General features: G+C 37.5%; 1 protein-coding gene across 7 annotated transcripts in view; it reads right to left on the bottom strand.

The window, feature by feature from the left end:
• The window catches only part of Tk (Tachykinin), a 95,969-nt gene that overhangs the window by 15,141 nt on the left and 63,732 nt on the right, over window positions 1-17,096 (bottom strand). The window contains exon 1 of one of the 7 annotated variants that reach the window (XM_067778396.1): window positions 15,229-15,249. The exons of 5 other annotated variants lie outside the window; for them this stretch is intronic. The gene's annotated coding sequence lies outside the window, so the exon portion shown is untranslated. Of the gene's footprint in view, window positions 1-1,600; window positions 1,609-15,228; window positions 15,250-17,096 lie in introns of those variants that run through there. One more of the 7 variants, XM_067778397.1, reaches the window with a different exon arrangement.

Here is a 17,096-nt window from a genome sequence, read left to right as displayed (position 1 = left end):
ATCTCTGTCTGCTTAGTCGTTTTTGAAACCACTTCAATTCTTTTATTTTTCAGTTCTTTCTGATCTACGAAATTGAATATATTTTCATACCATTTCGATGCTTCACTACTGCAAAATTTTATTAGAGAGTTATACCGTTTTTCCATAAATGAAGCTAATATCTTTGTTAAATATATATGTGAATGTAATCGTGCTCTTTTTATTTTGTTGATTTATGGAAAAACTATGTAACTCGACTTATACCATTATTCCACACATCCCCCTTCACTAGTATCGTGTTTCAATCAAACTGGTTAGTTATTCCTCAGCACGCTTTGCTTTTATACTCCCTATTGCCTCCTTCGCATATTTATCCTAAGGACTAGAGTTTTCACGAACTTGCCTTCTGAAACAGTTGTATCTCATACTTGTTTATTTGGCTATATGCGTGTGTATGTGTGAGTAACAACTTCTGCTCTTATCTGATGACTACATATGTGTATGTGAAATAATCTCTTTGCTTCAAGCCGCTGGATATTATGGTATGTGGAATATTCTTCGTCGGCTTGTACATAAGTGTGGCTGCTTGCTTTAATCTGTACATGTACATAAGTGTGGCTGCTTCCTAACGTCATAGTTATGCTAATATTCGCCACAACATTATCATTTTTTTTAAAGAAACATTGCATTTGCTTTAGTGATATAAACAAATTTATAAAATTTTTTCGAAATTCAAAAGCAACACGTTTGCCAATCAATATTTGGGTTAAATATCCTCAAGTAATTGGCAACAAGCGATTCCAATTGCTTGCACATGCATACATACATATGTGTTGTATATATAAATATGTAGTTCATGACATTGAGTCAATAAATATTCGAGTGAATTTCTTTGAAAAATATGCCTGAGGATTCCATGTGCTTGTGTAAGCTAGAATGAACTTCTTAATTTGCGAAATATATTTATAAATTTACATACATACAAGTTATTTATATTCTTCAATCATATTCGTTTCGAAAACCTTTGGTTTTTTATACCCAACGCACTACACGGATAATGAAAGTATATTTTGAGAACACATAAATTTATCTCTAAAAAGTGTTCCCTGTAATGTATACCTAGTAAAGCTCACTTCTTAAAATGTAGGCAAACCTGTTTTCGAACAGAACAGGTGGATAATCTAGTCACTATGCAGTTAGAAATGAGTGCTGGACAATATTTACAGCAAGCAATATTCACTCACATACATGGAAGGCAACAGATAATACTTCACACACATGTGCTCAGCAATATAGAGCGCATATTACATAAACTACAGATATATATCTACGTAGCCAAGCAACTATGAGATACAGATCCGATAAATAAATAAGCAATAATTCGAGACGGCTGTTCGCGAAAAATCTAGACCCTGTGATAAAAAGGACGAACGAGGCGAACTTAAAGTATAAAAGCAGCGCAGTCCAGTTTGATTTCAGCACGGTATAAGTTAAGTATGCGAGTAAATTAACTGTGAAGTTAAAGTTATAAGATAATTTATTTTATCGGAATAGAGGCGGATCCAAGCAGTATGGATTTTCGTGATTGCCAGGAGCATATTCCAAAATAGATCTTACTTACGTGGTAAAATGGTCATTGAATTATTTACACAGTATTAACTAGATGATTTAAAGTCAAGATTGAGGTCCAAGTCAGTGAAGGTTATAACTTGTTCACCTTTATAGTAATGCATAGCGTAACTAAGAATATGCAACGACGTCTTAGTAAAGCACATGGCATCAGTTAACCGACCTTCTGGGACAGTTTGTAGCGGGCGGCATAAGATATCCTACCATTCCTATAATAATAAATTACCGTTTTAAAAATGTTTAAATGCGATTGTTGCTAGAATATGCATTGGGTATAAAACATGTAGTTTCTTCAAGTATGAACGCATACGAGTATTTTGCATATTTTGTTATTATTATTGTTTTATTCTTTTGTTTGACAAAATATTTAAAAAATGTACCTACTTAAATCAATCCAACAAAATATCGTGCGCTTTATATTCGGTCTATTGCTAATAATATTTGAAAAAAAATAAATAAAAATTAAACTAAATTTGTTTTATTGATATTAGAGAAAAATTACAAAGTTTACGAACGGCGATGGTTACTAGGACATGTTTCTGAATTTCGCTTCTTCATGAGCTAACTTCACGGGAGCTGAGTATTGAAATCGGCAGATACCTTTATCCACTCAGCCATATGAATGTCCCGCTGCTCGCTTTGCAATTGGTCCCTAAGTGTTGCCTTATTATTGCTATTCCTTTATTCACTATTCGCCATAAGATTTAAATTTTTTAGATAGCACTTGGATCAAAGTTCTTATAAAAAAAGATTGACAGTATTGCAATGAAAAGCACTCGTCTGCACGGGGCATTTACGAAATTCAGTTTTTGAGTTTTAAACAAATTTTAAGCCGTAAATCAAAAGCCATCGAAGATATCTTTAAGCTTGGTACGGAGGTTGTTCTAACTGTTATATATATGCACTGTGAAAATTAATGGAATCGATATCGAAATCTCGCAAAATATTAAAAATGCGATAATTTATTAACAAAGATCGATAATGTGACGAAACCGGTTATGTGGTATGACGGAAAATATCCGTATAAAGCCATTGAATATTTGGCATGAAGACTGTCCTTGCTTTTATATGTTCACCTTCGTAAATTAACATAATCAATTAAAGACCATAATCAATCATAGTCAAATGCTTTGGGTATGTAATGCTCGGTTTCGCCCGCACTTAGACTTCCGTACTTGTCTTTTTTTAATTTTCATTTCTCCATCTATATAGAACAGATTATTTTGTGGATATCTAACGCATTGCTTTTTTGCTGCTGCCATGTGCATTTTTGCTAATATGCTTATAAGTTATTTTATGGTGGGCACTCATCATAAATGGGCGCAATGCACTAAATATTTCTCCTTTTGCAGTTGAATAATATTAAGCATAAAAAACCGAACAAATATCCACTTCACTGATCAAAATCGAAAAAACTTTCACTTGTTCTTTCGATTTTGAGTAAAGTGCCCACGGGGTTAACCAAGAATATTCTCTATTGTCACGGATATTAACAGCACTAAGTTATACCATCACTAAGGCGATGCCAAGGCCACGATAAGCAGTATTTACGTCAATAATCAAATCATGTATACACATATATAAGGCAGCCGAAAGATGTCACACACAGATGCATTTACTTATACGCCTATGTATGCGCGAGAGACTGTAAACTACAAACATTCACATAAATAATTCAATCATTATGTATCTACATAAACGAATAACTAATTGCGTCTACACATATGTACGTATACGAGCAGCGGAGCGTCAATGCACAAACACATGCATATATCTTATCTGAGTTGTCACAAGAGAGAGCAATAATTTGTGCACGTAGTTGTGGCTGGCAATTTTGTAGCCGAACTAACTAGTAACTTCTGGAAATCGAAGAGCCTAGAAGTATGCAGCGTAAACTATAAAAGCGGAGCAGGCGAGTAAGAAGTAATTCAGTTTGATTTGAGTTGTCAAGCAGTTTGATTAAGACGATATCTAGCGAGCAATAGCAGTGTTATTTTGAGTAGTAGAGTTTCATTGAGCTATCAATCAGTGTGGTTATTCAGCAAGCTATTCGTTGCACAGTTTGTTATTGTGAAGTACTTTAATAAAGGCCATTTTGCATTATTACAAATTGGAGTTATTTATTCAACAGTTTAGCGATACGAACGTTGGCAGTAGATTGCAAATAAGAGCATTTGCAGTAAATTCGTTACAATTGGTGTCAGAAGAGGAATTGTTGAATAAATTCCAGAGGACAACAAGGACATGGCAAAGTTCAGTGAATTGAAGATCCAGCAACTGAAGAGGGAGTTGGAGAGCCGTGGATTGAATACAAGCGGCGTTAAACTTGAACTTCAGGCACGGCTACGGGAGGCAATGGAAGTAGAAGGAATTGACGTGGAAGAGTATGACTTTCATCTTGATGGCGAGGAAATAACAAAAATGGAAGAGACAGTTACGCAGACAGTTACGAGCACAGACTTGAACATGATTTTGGCTGCAATATCTGCTCAAACATCGACAATGGCATCTCAACTGGAATCACAGGAGACACGTATAACATCCAAGATGGAAACTCAACTGGAAGAACAGAAAACATATATGGCATCCAAGATGGAATCACAGGAGACACATATAACATCCAAGATGGAAACTCAACTGGAAGAACAGAAAACATATATGGCATCCAAGATGGAATCACAGGAGACACGTATAACATCCAAGATGGAAACTCAACTGGAAGAACAGAAAACATATATGGCATCCAAGATGGAATCACAGGAGACACATATTGCAGAAATGTCGTCAGAAATAACATCGAAGATAGAAGCACAAGAAACACGGATATCCGAAATGTCGGCGCAAATTTCAGCACAGATATCATCGCAGATCTCTGCTCAACTGGAAGAGCAAGAAGGACGAATTTCCTCGAAGTTGGAGGCGCAAGATACAAAAATTTTACAGTTTGAAGAAAAAATCGAGGCCGAGGTGGATGCTTTGAGGGGACGTATCGAGCAGTTGCAACTAAATCGCCCAGCAGTTTCAACGAGTAATCCAAAGGTAAAGACACCATCCTTTGACGGTTCTGTTCCTTTTCAGGTCTTTAAGCTACAGTTTGAGAAGACCGCAGCAGTGAACCAATGGAATGCTGAAGATAAAGTTGCAGCTCTGTTCGTGGCACTGAAAGGGCCTGCCGCGGAAATCTTACAGACTATTCCAGAGTACGAACGGAACAGTTATGACGCATTGATGGCTGCTGTAGAACGGCGATACGGAAGCGAACACAGGAAACAGATATTTCAAATAGAATTGCAAAACCGCTACCAAAAAGCTAACGAGACTTTGCAGGAGTTTGCTTCGGACATTGAAAGATTGGCTCATCTTGCAAATGCGGATGCACCCGTGGAATACACGGAAAGAGTGAAGATTCAGAGCTTTATAAATGGCATACGGGACGTCGAAACGAAGCGAGCCACATACGCGAACCCAAAGCAAACATTTTCTGAAACGGTATCCCATGCATTGACTCAGGAAACGGCGTCATTATTGAGTAAACCAGCATACAAAGCTCATCGTGTGGAAGTAGAAAGGCCGGAGTGGGTAGATACAATTTTGGAAGCTCTGAAGGGATCACAACAGAAAAATGCCGGAGTTATGAAATGTTTCAAGTGCGGTAACCCAGGTCACATTGCACGTCATTGCAGTAGCAATTCCAATAGTTCCAACAATGTGGGTGGCCCTAAACGCAGAGCTGAAGGAGACGAGCAAATCTCCAAATCCACTCAATCGTTAAACTAAAGCGAGTCAGCCGCAAGGGGCGACAGCTGGCTCCCTCAATTGAATGCCCCATAATCTCTATCTCGCAAATTGGAAGAAGGTCAAGCAATCTTACTGTCGGAGGACATGTGGATGGAAAGGAACGTTTACTGACTGTAGATACGGGTGCATCCCATTCCATCATTCGATCAGATTTAGTCAACAAGAAGATAAGGCCATTGCTTGGAGCAAGATTACGTACAGCCACGGGAGAGGACACCCAGGTAATTGGAGAAGTAGAATGTGAAGTAGCAATTGGGAACGTCACGGTACTTCACAATTTTATAGTGGCAGGTATTGTTGATGAAATCATAATTGGAGTGGACTTCTTAATCAACCAAGGCATCAAGATCGATATGCAAAGCAAGACGATGCGATATAAGAACATGGATGTGCCACTTAATTTCGGCTACGAGAGAGGCTACAGCAGTAAACGAGTGCTGGTGGAAGAGAGTCAGCAAATACCACCAAAATCAGAAGCAGTCATCTGGGCAAAGGTAGATGGAGATTGTGGGACAAACAAATTGTGGGTTGTCGAAGCAGCAAATAAATCAGCACTGAACATACTTGTAGGAAAAACCCTGGCTATGACAAAACAAGATGGACGTATTCCGGTAAGAGTACTCAATGAGTTCAAGTCACCATTCAATTTGACAAAAGGAGCTATTTTGGGAAGATGCCAAGAGGCCGAAGTAGTTATTAACTGTGAACAGCTCCAGGAATACGATTCATCTAGTAATACTGATCTTTCAAATGATATCACGGCATGGACGCATGGGCTAGAGGAAGCCTATCAGAGTAAGGCAAAACAACTGCTCATAAAATACGCGAACATATTTGACCAGGATGGTTCCAAACCAGGCCGCACCAATGTTGTGAAACATCAAATTGACACTGGAGATGCGAGGCCGATCCGTCAAGCTCCACGTAGTGTTCCACTGGCGAAGCGGGAAGTTGTGAGTCAAATCATACAAGAAATGAGTGACAGTGGCGTCATCGAACCATCAGCTAGTCCATGGAGCTCACCGGTAGTACTTGTAAAGAAGAAGGATGGAAAAATGAGGTTTTGCGTGTACTACCGAAAGTTGAGTGACGTTACGAAAAAGGATAGCTACCCGTTACCAAGAATTGACGACACTCTGGACTCGCTATCTGGTACGAAATGGTTTTCCACACTGGACTTGAAAAGTGGCTACTGGCAAGTTGAGGTGAAGGAGGAAGATAAAGAGAAAACAGCCTTCAGTGTCGGTGATGGTCTTTGGCAATTTACAGTGATGCCTTTTGGACTTTGCAATGCACCAGCTACTTTTGAGAGACTCATGGACCAGGTACTGAAAGGACTACATTGGAAAACATGCTTGGTGTACCTGGACGACAACATCGTATTGGGCAAGAGTTTTGATGAACATCTTAAAAACTTGGAGGAAGTTTTCCAGAGAATAGCTGGCGCTGGTCTGAAGTTAAGTCCCAAAAAGTGTACGCTGTTTAAAAAGGAAGTAAATTATTTGGGCCACAAGGTAACGACAGAAGGTGTCTGTACAGCGAATGAAAAGATAGAGGCAGTAAAGGATTGGCCAAGACCACAGAATCTGCATGAATTGAGAAGTTTCCTTGGGCTGTGCACATATTACCGCCGATTTGTACCAAATTTTGCCAGCGTAGCCCATAGTCTCCACGAGCTAACAAGGAAAAATAAAGCTTTTGAATGGAAGAAGGACCAAGAAGTAGCTTTCCAAACATTGAAAGAGCGGTTGTGCACTGCCCCAATGTTGGCATACCCGATTCCAGGAGCAACGTTTATTCTAGATACAGATGCGAGCGGATATGCTATAGGAGGCGTTTTATCACAACTGGTCGATGGACAAGAGAAGGTAGTTGCATATTACAGCCGTTCAATTGGAAAACCAGAGGGGAACTATTGCGTTACACGGAGAGAGCTGTTGGCATTGGTAGAGTGCATTAAACATTTTCACAAATACCTCTACGGCCAGCGATTCCGTGCCAGGACAGATCACGCAGCGTTGAAATGGCTTCTGCAGTTCCGTAATCCGGAAGGACAATTGGCACGGTGGATCGAGCGACTACAAAGCTATGACTTTTCCATTGAGCATCGAAAAGGTAGTACCCATGGAAATGCTGATGCAATGTCACGAAGACCATGTAGTCTGGAATGCAAGCACTGCTCAAAGGCCGAGGCTAAAGAAGACATTATAGATGTCCGGCTAATGACTATAACGTGTACGGATGAATGGGACAAGGAACAACTAAGAAAGTGTCAGCTAGAAGATACAGATCTGTCACATGTTATGCAAGGGCTCGAACGAAACGAAAGACCAAGCAGAGAGGAGATGTCAGCAGAGAGTCCGATTGCGAAGTCATATTGGGCACAGTGGAACAGTTTAGAATTGATATCCGGTTGCTTGCATCGAGTATGGGAGAGTGAGGATGGTCAATGCAAGAAGAAACTGATAGTTGTTCCCAGGAAGAGGATTCCTGACGTGCTCAGCGAGCTGCACAATGGTCCAAGTGGAGGTCATCTTGGAATCACGAAGACACTCGAAAAAATTAAGCAGAGATTCTATTGGGTTGGTTGCCGTCAGTCGGTCACCGAGTGGATTGCCAACTGCGAGGTATGCAACAGAGCGAAAGGGCCCAAAACCCGAAGTCATGGCCAGATGAAGCAGTATATTTCAGGTGCACCATTTGAAAGGATCGCCATGGATGTCGCAGGTCCATTTCCTACTAGCAACCGCGGAAACAAATACGTACTGGTGGTTATGGATTATTTCAGTAAATGGCCAGAGGTATACCCAATCCCAAACCAAGAAGCAGAAACAGTAGCAGAAGTGGTTAAAAACGAATGGGTTGCAAGGTATGGTGTACCAATGGAGTTACATTCTGACCAAGGCAGGAATTTTGAATCAGCTGTGTTCCAAGAAATGTGCAAGAAGTTGGGCATTCGAAAAACACGGACAACTGCATTGCATCCTCAGTCCGATGGTATGGTGGAACGCTTCAATAGAACATTGGAGGAGCATTTAAGGAAAGTTGTAGACAAGTACCATAAGGACTGGGATACACACATATCATTATTCTTAATGGCCTACCGATCGGCAGTACATGACACAACGGGCCAAACTCCCGCAAAGGTAATTTTTGGCAATGACCTTCGACTGCCAGTTGATTTGAAGTATGGGATAGATGCCGATGCGGAGAGGAATGTCAAGAAATCCACTGGTGTCTTGGAAGAAGAGCTGAGAGAGATACACGATCTGGTAAGGCAACGAGCAAAGATTATGAGTGACAAGATGAAAGCGAGGTACGATAAAGCAATTAATTCGGAAGGGTTTCAGGAAGGAGATTTGGTGCTGCTATACAACCCACAACGGAAAAAAGGTTTGTCCCCGAAATTGCAGTGTAACTGGGATGGCCCATACAAAGTTGTAAAACGGATCAACGATGTAGTGTACCGCATACAAACCACTACCAAACCACGAACCAAAATGAAAGTGGTTCATTTGGAGAGATTAGCAGCGTTTAGATCGGGAGATTTGTCTGATCGGGACGATCAGACTTAGGTGGAGGGCAGTGTCACGGATATTAACAGCACTAAGTTATACCATCACTAAGGCGATGCCAAGGCCACGATAAGCAGTATTTACGTCAATAATCAAATCATGTATACACATATATAAGGCAGCCGAAAGATGTCACACACAGATGCATTTACTTATACGCCTATGTATGCGCGAGAGACTGTAAACTACAAACATTCACATAAATAATTCAATCATTATGTATCTACATAAACGAATAACTAATTGCGTCTACACATATGTACGTATACGAGCAGCGGAGCGTCAATGCACAAACACATGCATATATCTTATCTGAGTTGTCACAAGAGAGAGCAATAATTTGTGCACGTAGTTGTGGCTGGCAATTTTGTAGCCGAACTAACTAGTAACTTCTGGAAATCGAAGAGCCTAGAAGTATGCAGCGTAAACTATAAAAGCGGAGCAGGCGAGTAAGAAGTAATTCAGTTTGATTTGAGTTGTCAAGCAGTTTGATTAAGACGATATCTAGCGAGCAATAGCAGTGTTATTTTGAGTAGTAGAGTTTCATTGAGCTATCAATCAGTGTGGTTATTCAGCAAGCTATTCGTTGCACAGTTTGTTATTGTGAAGTACTTTGATAAAGGCCATTTTGCATTATTACAAATTGGAGTTATTTATTCAACAGTTTAGCGATACGAACGTTGGCAGTAGATTGCAAATAAGAGCATTTGCAGTAAATTCGTTACACTATTATATTACACCTCCGAGGACCAAGCGTAAAAGTAACCCACACGTTTTACGGTCTAAATAAAGTGAGCGTGGAAAAATGTATAGACTTTTTTTTAAAACAGCAAACGTTAATGCTTGATTTCTCAACATTTTAATTCTGACACATTCATGTTTCTGTAAAGAGGGCTACGATTTATAAGTTCTTAGTTTTAGGAAAAAATTGTACTATGATAACGTTTGTGCAAATCGCTCCATATTCTTAAAGAAAATTAGTTCTAAATGGTAATGGAATGCTTTGTGAGCTAAAATTTTGTGCACTGTGCTCAACTATGACACTAAGGCACGGTTTTTCAGTAGTTGGTTAAGTTAAGCTCAAACTAAATTTGCTTAAACTCTAGTCAAATTTAAACACCAGTTAAATCACTCAGCAGTTTTTCTTTCAGTCACACTTTAGGACCGCCTTTTATCTAGATAATTTGTAAATACGGCAAAAGCTGGATTTTGTTTACCCAACAAACATGGAAAATAATTTCTCCAGCGAAATATGTATATATCTATTTCCGGAGGTGATATCCAACTTCATTCTCCAATCACTACCAACCTTTGAGTTATTTTGTAAAATTAAGAGTTTTAGAGTTGATCTCCAACGTCATTAATATTTTCAAATTACTATCTAACTTTCGAGAGATTTTTAGAAATATACAGTTCTCAAATGAAGTGTACTACACTGGATATTGAGTTGAGGTGGAGTTGAAAAAAAATCTCCAAGGTGGTACCACCAACACCAGCAGCTGTTTATTGTGAGAAATTAACATCTGGTTCATAGCAGTAATAAAGCGTAATTAATCGAAAATAAATTATATATATTTTATTTTATTTTCGTGAAAATACTGTGGTATGGAATTTTACTTAAGTAATAGCATTTTTTGCTGTTTCGAAACAACTCTTGAGATTTTAGAAGTATGCTTAGTTATCAACATGAGCTCTAATGGTACTCAAGCCCAAATGCCTGTTGGGTATATTCGACGCCATATCGAACGAACGCAAATAACTGATAGGTTAACTAGAGTTTAACCCTGCCCAATCGACCGGCTAAGCTTAGCTTAAACTTCAGTTAAAGTATACTGAAAAACTGCAGAATAAGTTTAAGCGTAGTTTAACTGAAAACTGAGTTGAACTTGTACTGAAAAACCGGGCTTAATGTATATGTATTTCTGCACATATGTATGTTTGTAATGGGGTGTTCTTTCGAATAGATATGCTGGTTGGTGTTTGTAACTCGACGTAACGGAATTCAAATCAAGTCAATTTGATAAATCAACAAAACCAGCAAAAACATTTGTGGTGAGAAAAGTCACATTGCTGCAGGTCAAAGTCAAAGCTTGTTTTTCTCAATGACTTTTTCAGCGAAGCGAGGACGAGGTAGCCTAAAATAAGGCGTACATGTAAATACATACTTATTTCAAATATGTACTCATATAATGTACTGTTAAAAGGCAAAGTGTGCGACCATAATAAAGGTTTGTATTGTAATATTTCGTTTGCTGTAAAAAAGATTTTTGCTCCTTTTGATTTTGGTTTCACTTGCATAGCAAAGTATTATGTATTTGTTTGGCATTTTGGGTTTTATTTGTTTTTGAAGTACAATTTTCGAAAGGAAAAGTAATGTTTATGTAGCAATTCCGTTTTGGGTGAATAAAGTTGTGCGCTTTTAGGCGTTGTAAATACACACACACACATGCATACATAAAAACTGCTGTTTAGCTATTCAAACTCACTTTAGGCCATTTATAAATGAGCAAACATAATTTTACAATAACGTCGGCTGGCGTGGTGTGATGGTAACGTGCTCCGCCCACCACACCGAAGATCCTGCGTTCACACCACGGGCAAAGCATCATCAAAATATTAGAAACGAGTATTTTCAATTAGAAGACAATCTTTCTAAGGGGGGTCGCCCCTCGATAGTGATTTGGCAAGCACTTCGACTGTATTTCTGCATGGAAAGCTTTTCAGTGAAAGTACATCTGCCTTACAGATGCCGTACGGAGTCGTTCCAGTAGTTCCTGTCCTGCCAATTTGTAGAAACAATTACAAGGAGCACGACACAAATTGGAAGAGAAGCTCGGCCTAAAATCACTTCGGAGGTTATCCCGCCTTACATTTATTATACTCAGTTGAGCAGAGCTCACAGAGTATATTAACTTTGATTGGAAAAAGGTTGGTTGTACAGGTATAAAGGAATCGAGATAGATATAGACTTCTATATATCAAAATCATCAGTATCGAAAAAAAATTTGATTGAGTCATGTCCGTTCGTCCGTCCGTCCGTCCGTCTGTCCGTTATCACGATAACTTGAGTAAATTTTGAGATATGTTGATGAAATTTGGTATGTAGGTTCCTGGGCACTCACCTCAGATCGCTATTTAAAATAAACGATATCGGACTATAACCACGCCCACTTTTTCGATATCGAAAATTTCGAAAAATCGAAAAAGTGCGATAATTCATTACCAAAGTGGCATAAACCGATGAAACTTGGTAGGTGGGTTGAACTTATGACGCAGAATCGAAATTAGTAAAATTTTGGACAATGGGCGTGGCACCGCCCACTCTTAAAAGAAGGTAATTTCAAAGTTTTGCAAGCTGTAATTTGGCAGTCGTTGAAGATATCATGATGAAATTTGGCAGGAACATTACTCCTATCACTATATGTGTGCTTAATAAAAACTACCACAATCGGATGGAGAACACGCCCACTTAAAAAGAAAAAATTTTAAGTCAAATTTTAAGAAAAAATTAAAAATTTTTACAGTATAAGTAAATTATGTCAACATTCAACTCCAGTAATGATATAGTGCAACAAAATAAAAAAATAAAAGAAAATTTCAAAATGGGCGTGTCTCTGCCCTTTTTCATTTAATTTGGCTAGAATGCTTTTAATGCCATAAGTCGAACAAAAATTTACCAATCCTTATGAACTTTGGTAAGGGCAAAGATTCTATGACGATAACAGTTTTCTGCGAAAATGGGCAAAATCGGTTGAAGCCACACCCAGTTTTTATACACAGTCGACAGTATGACCTTCCGCTCGGCCGTTAACACGATAACTTGAGCAAAAATCCATATATCTTTACTAAACTTAGTTCACGTACTTATCTGAACTCACTTTATCTTGGTCCTGAAAGTGGGCGAAATCCGACTATTACCACGCCCACTTTTTCGATATCGAAAATTTCGAAAAATGAAAAAAATGTCATAATTCTATGCCAAATACGGAAAAAGGGATGAAACATGTTGATTGGATTGGTTTATTGAGGCCTTCACATATACAACTAAGGGCCACTCCCTTTCAAAACCTTCATTAATACCTTTAGTTTTATACCCATATCGTACAAACACATTATAGAGTCACGCCTGGTCCACCTTTATGGCGATATCTCGAAAAGGCGTCCACCTATAAAACTATGACCCACTCCCTTTTAAAATACTCTTTAATACCTTCCATTTGAAACCCATGTCATACAAACACATTCCAGGGTTACCCTAGGTTAATTTTGCTAAATGGTGATTTTCCCTTATTTTGTCTCCAAAGCTATCAGCTGAGTATGTATTGTTCGGTTACACCCGAACTTAGCCTTCCTTACTTGTTTTTATTTTACGTTTAAATGTATATTTACAGCTACTCATATAGCTAATGTCTAAACATATTTAAGCTTGAAGCTTTGGGTATTAACAGCATCATTTTGTTGGTTAATATCGCCCATTTGACATTTCACCGTCACAAATATGTATGTACGTATGTATGTTTATATAAACTCCTGCGGTTGTTTGGCATTATTATTTTAGAGTGCGTACGCGTGTTTTAGGTTGGTTCTATTTAAGTACCTTTTTATCTAATATTGTGGGGATGTTAATTTGTATGGTTGTTTGTTTGTGTTGATAATTAGTCAATTTGTCAGCTTTTATGAGGCTTTTGATTTTGATACTTGTTGAGTGCTGCCTCATTTAAGATTCTATTGCATTTGTCAAATCAAAAGTTAATAAGAAAGTTATTAAGCAAATATTGTATTTTCAGCAGCAGTGACATAAATTAATTGAATTTGGAGATTTGTTGATTCTTAACAATGTTGTGTAGATGTTTTTTTTAGAATTTCCGGAAATATAACTTTGTTTTAAATTAATGAAGAATTTTTATATATCATCTTCCCCTTGTCAGAAGCAGTAACATGCATTTTTTCGAATTTATTTTAAGGAGTTCACTGGGTTATCCATAGAATGATCGATATCTTATACAAAACCCTCGAGTACCAAGCAGAAAAGGTTTGATTTCCCACATTCATGTTTCACGCAAGAGAGCGACGATAAAGTAAATATCTCGCAAATGAGGAATGTTTATAGAAACTTCAGTTACGGGCTAAGCATAATTTATTTGTTTATAGAATTAACATTGCGGCTATATTCCTGCATGGAAATATAGTTTAAGGGGCTTTAGCAAGCTAATTAAATTTGCATGAAGATTTTCAAAAACTTTATTAACTGTCAAATGTTTTCGAAAAAGTTTTTAAAATTGGTTTATATAGTTTGCATTTCGATAAGGACAAACAAATAGCTAATAAAATATTTAAATATTTTGCGCTACTATTTTTGTGTACACAGTTGGGCATATCGACTTATACGAAAGAAAAGGTCGCAACTTAATAATTTTTGTTAAAAAGAGCCAATTATCTAAGATTTTAATTGCTTTTCACAGTTCGTAAAGAATTTAAATCGGTGAAGTATAACAAACAGAGAAAGTCTGAAAATTGTGCGATTTTAAATTTTATACGAAATGGCAATTCGCGCAGTTTCTTTCTATGTATTCTGAAAGTCGTTGGATGCTTTGAAAGTCATACCAATTGTGAATTAAAAAAATACTAATTAATTATAACTTGCAATACTTTTCATAAACGCTATTTTTAATTTATAATTTTTCAGCAATACTTAAACTTTGGGTTTTGTTAGTAAACCAGAAAAGTATACACCTTCCTATTTTAAGATTTCATAAGCTTTCTGGGTTTGGTTTTAAAACAATTTTAAATTTTTAGACAAATAGTTAAATTAGGTTTAAAATTTACACCCAATAAAATTAGAAAACAGAGTAGTGTATTGCAAGGTTTTTAATTTAGGTTGAAAAAGTTTGAAAAATAGCTTAAACCGATGAATTGCTTAGATATATTAATTTGTTGCACAGTGTTGCAATAATGCAATTAACACCAATAAAATCAGTATAGAGCACATACTCAGATGCCATGGGAACTTTACCTATTTATTCTCCTTGTTTCGTTGCTTTGGCAAATCTATTCCTCGTTAGCTTCTAAAATAGTCGTTTCAATCTATAACCATTTTTATGGTTGCTTGCTTTGGCGCTTAGTTTGTAAGTAGGCAGTGGCTGAACATATTAACTTGTATTAGCTTAAAACTAATGAGCTAAATTCCCACCAAATTAAATTTCGAACTCAATGCGAAAGTAAATTTCCGGTTATTATGAGTACTTACATAATTCAATTGGATGATGGTACCTGTTTTAATATCTTATTATGTACAACGTTACATAAGAAAAAACAAAAAATATTTGCGACATGTGCTAACACTTATATATATTTTTAGTTTATTTTGACTCCAGCGGAAACGCCACAAACGAACAGACCATACGCTTCCTGAAACATTTGCACTACGGCGATTAGAGCAATTGAACACCGCAAACTAGTTACGTTACTCAAGATGAAGATGAATATGGAGAACAACACTATGACGATGCTGTGAAACAAATTCAATTGACATCCAAATAACTCGGAATGGGAACTTTATCATTGACTTGTGTCTATGTATCGATAAGTAGATATTGCTCCAAGTCACATTTCTGCTCAAACGTGCCAACAACGTCTTCAATCGTCAATATGTAATGCCACTTGTCTGTTTTTGTTGTTGTAATTATTGGTGTCAACCAATTCAATTGAATCTAATCAACAGGTTGTTGCAGCAGCAGCAAAAGCAACAGCAAAATGAGCACTCAAAACAAATACCAAGAAAACTAAACTGAGATCAATGAATTACTATTTGACTGATTCGTTGAGTTCACGGCTCGCTTTATTATTCCACTGCGCCTTTATTAAACGGTTTTATTTAGCTTGACTTGACAGGAAGGCCGCACGGCCGTTGTGAACGAATTTTGTAATTGAAATTTACGTAACTTTCCGATAAGCTACTAGCTTGAAACTTGGAATATGGTTCAGAACCCTATGACAATGCAATAATAAGAAAAAAATCGCCGCTAGGTGGCGCATGGATCGAGATATTCACAAAAATCGTATTTGTGGTCCGATTCGGCTCATATTTGGAACACATAATACATGCAAGAATATAAATCGACCTGTGAAAATAATCGCCGCTAGGTGGCGCATGGATCGAGATATTCACAAAAATCGTATTTGTGGTCCGATTTGGCTCATATTTGGAACACATAATACATGCAAGAATAAAAAGCGACTTATCAAAAAAATCGCCGGTAGGTGGCGCAAGGATCGAGATATTCACAAAAATCGTATTTGTGGTCCGATTTGGCTCATATTTGGAACACATAATACATGCAAGAATAAAAAGCGACTTATGAAAAAAAATAGCCACTAGGTGACGCAAGGATCGAGATATACACAAAAATCGTATTTGTGGTCCGATTTGGCTCATGCTTGGAACACATAATACATACAAGAATAGAAAGCGACCTATCAAAAAAATCGCCGCTAGGTGGCGCAAGGATCGAGATATTCACAAAAATCGTATTTGTGGTCCGATTTGATTTGGTCCATATTTGGAACACATAATACATACATGAATAGAAAGCGATCTATGATGCCCGATTTGGCCCATATTTGGAACAAATATTGCATACAGTCCGGTAGAAGTGACATCAAAATATTTTGGAGTTGGAGGAGGGACAAGCATACGTGGCGCAGAGTCGAGTAAAGTCTTTGGAAGGATTATGTATTGAGGACTTAGATTGTAACAAATTGTCAGGAAAGAGTCCTTGTAATAATGAGTCACTAAATGAACTATATATAATGAGAAATAATAGGCAATTAAATAAAGACTAAAAACTTGAAAATAAAATAATTAAAAAAAATTTTTTAAGTTAAACGGTTTTATTGAAAACAATACTTACATGAAGTAATAATAATGCGAAAAGCTAGAAAATAATTAGGTAGGTCCTAGGTACTAGTCATCACACTCCTCATCAATCTATGGCGTTGATCAGACAATTAAATAAAAGCGTTGGACGCGTCATATTTCATTGATAGTCATAAGTAAAACCAACTGAACCTTAATCAGGTTATGCTACGCCTAATATTTTTAGAAATTTCACGCGC

Source organism: Eurosta solidaginis, chromosome 1 (assembly GCF_040869045.1).
Source record: "Eurosta solidaginis isolate ZX-2024a chromosome 1, ASM4086904v1, whole genome shotgun sequence".
In the NCBI taxonomy this organism is placed as follows: Eukaryota; Metazoa; Arthropoda; class Insecta; order Diptera; family Tephritidae; genus Eurosta; species Eurosta solidaginis.
This window is presented reverse-complemented; position numbering and strand designations above follow the sequence as displayed.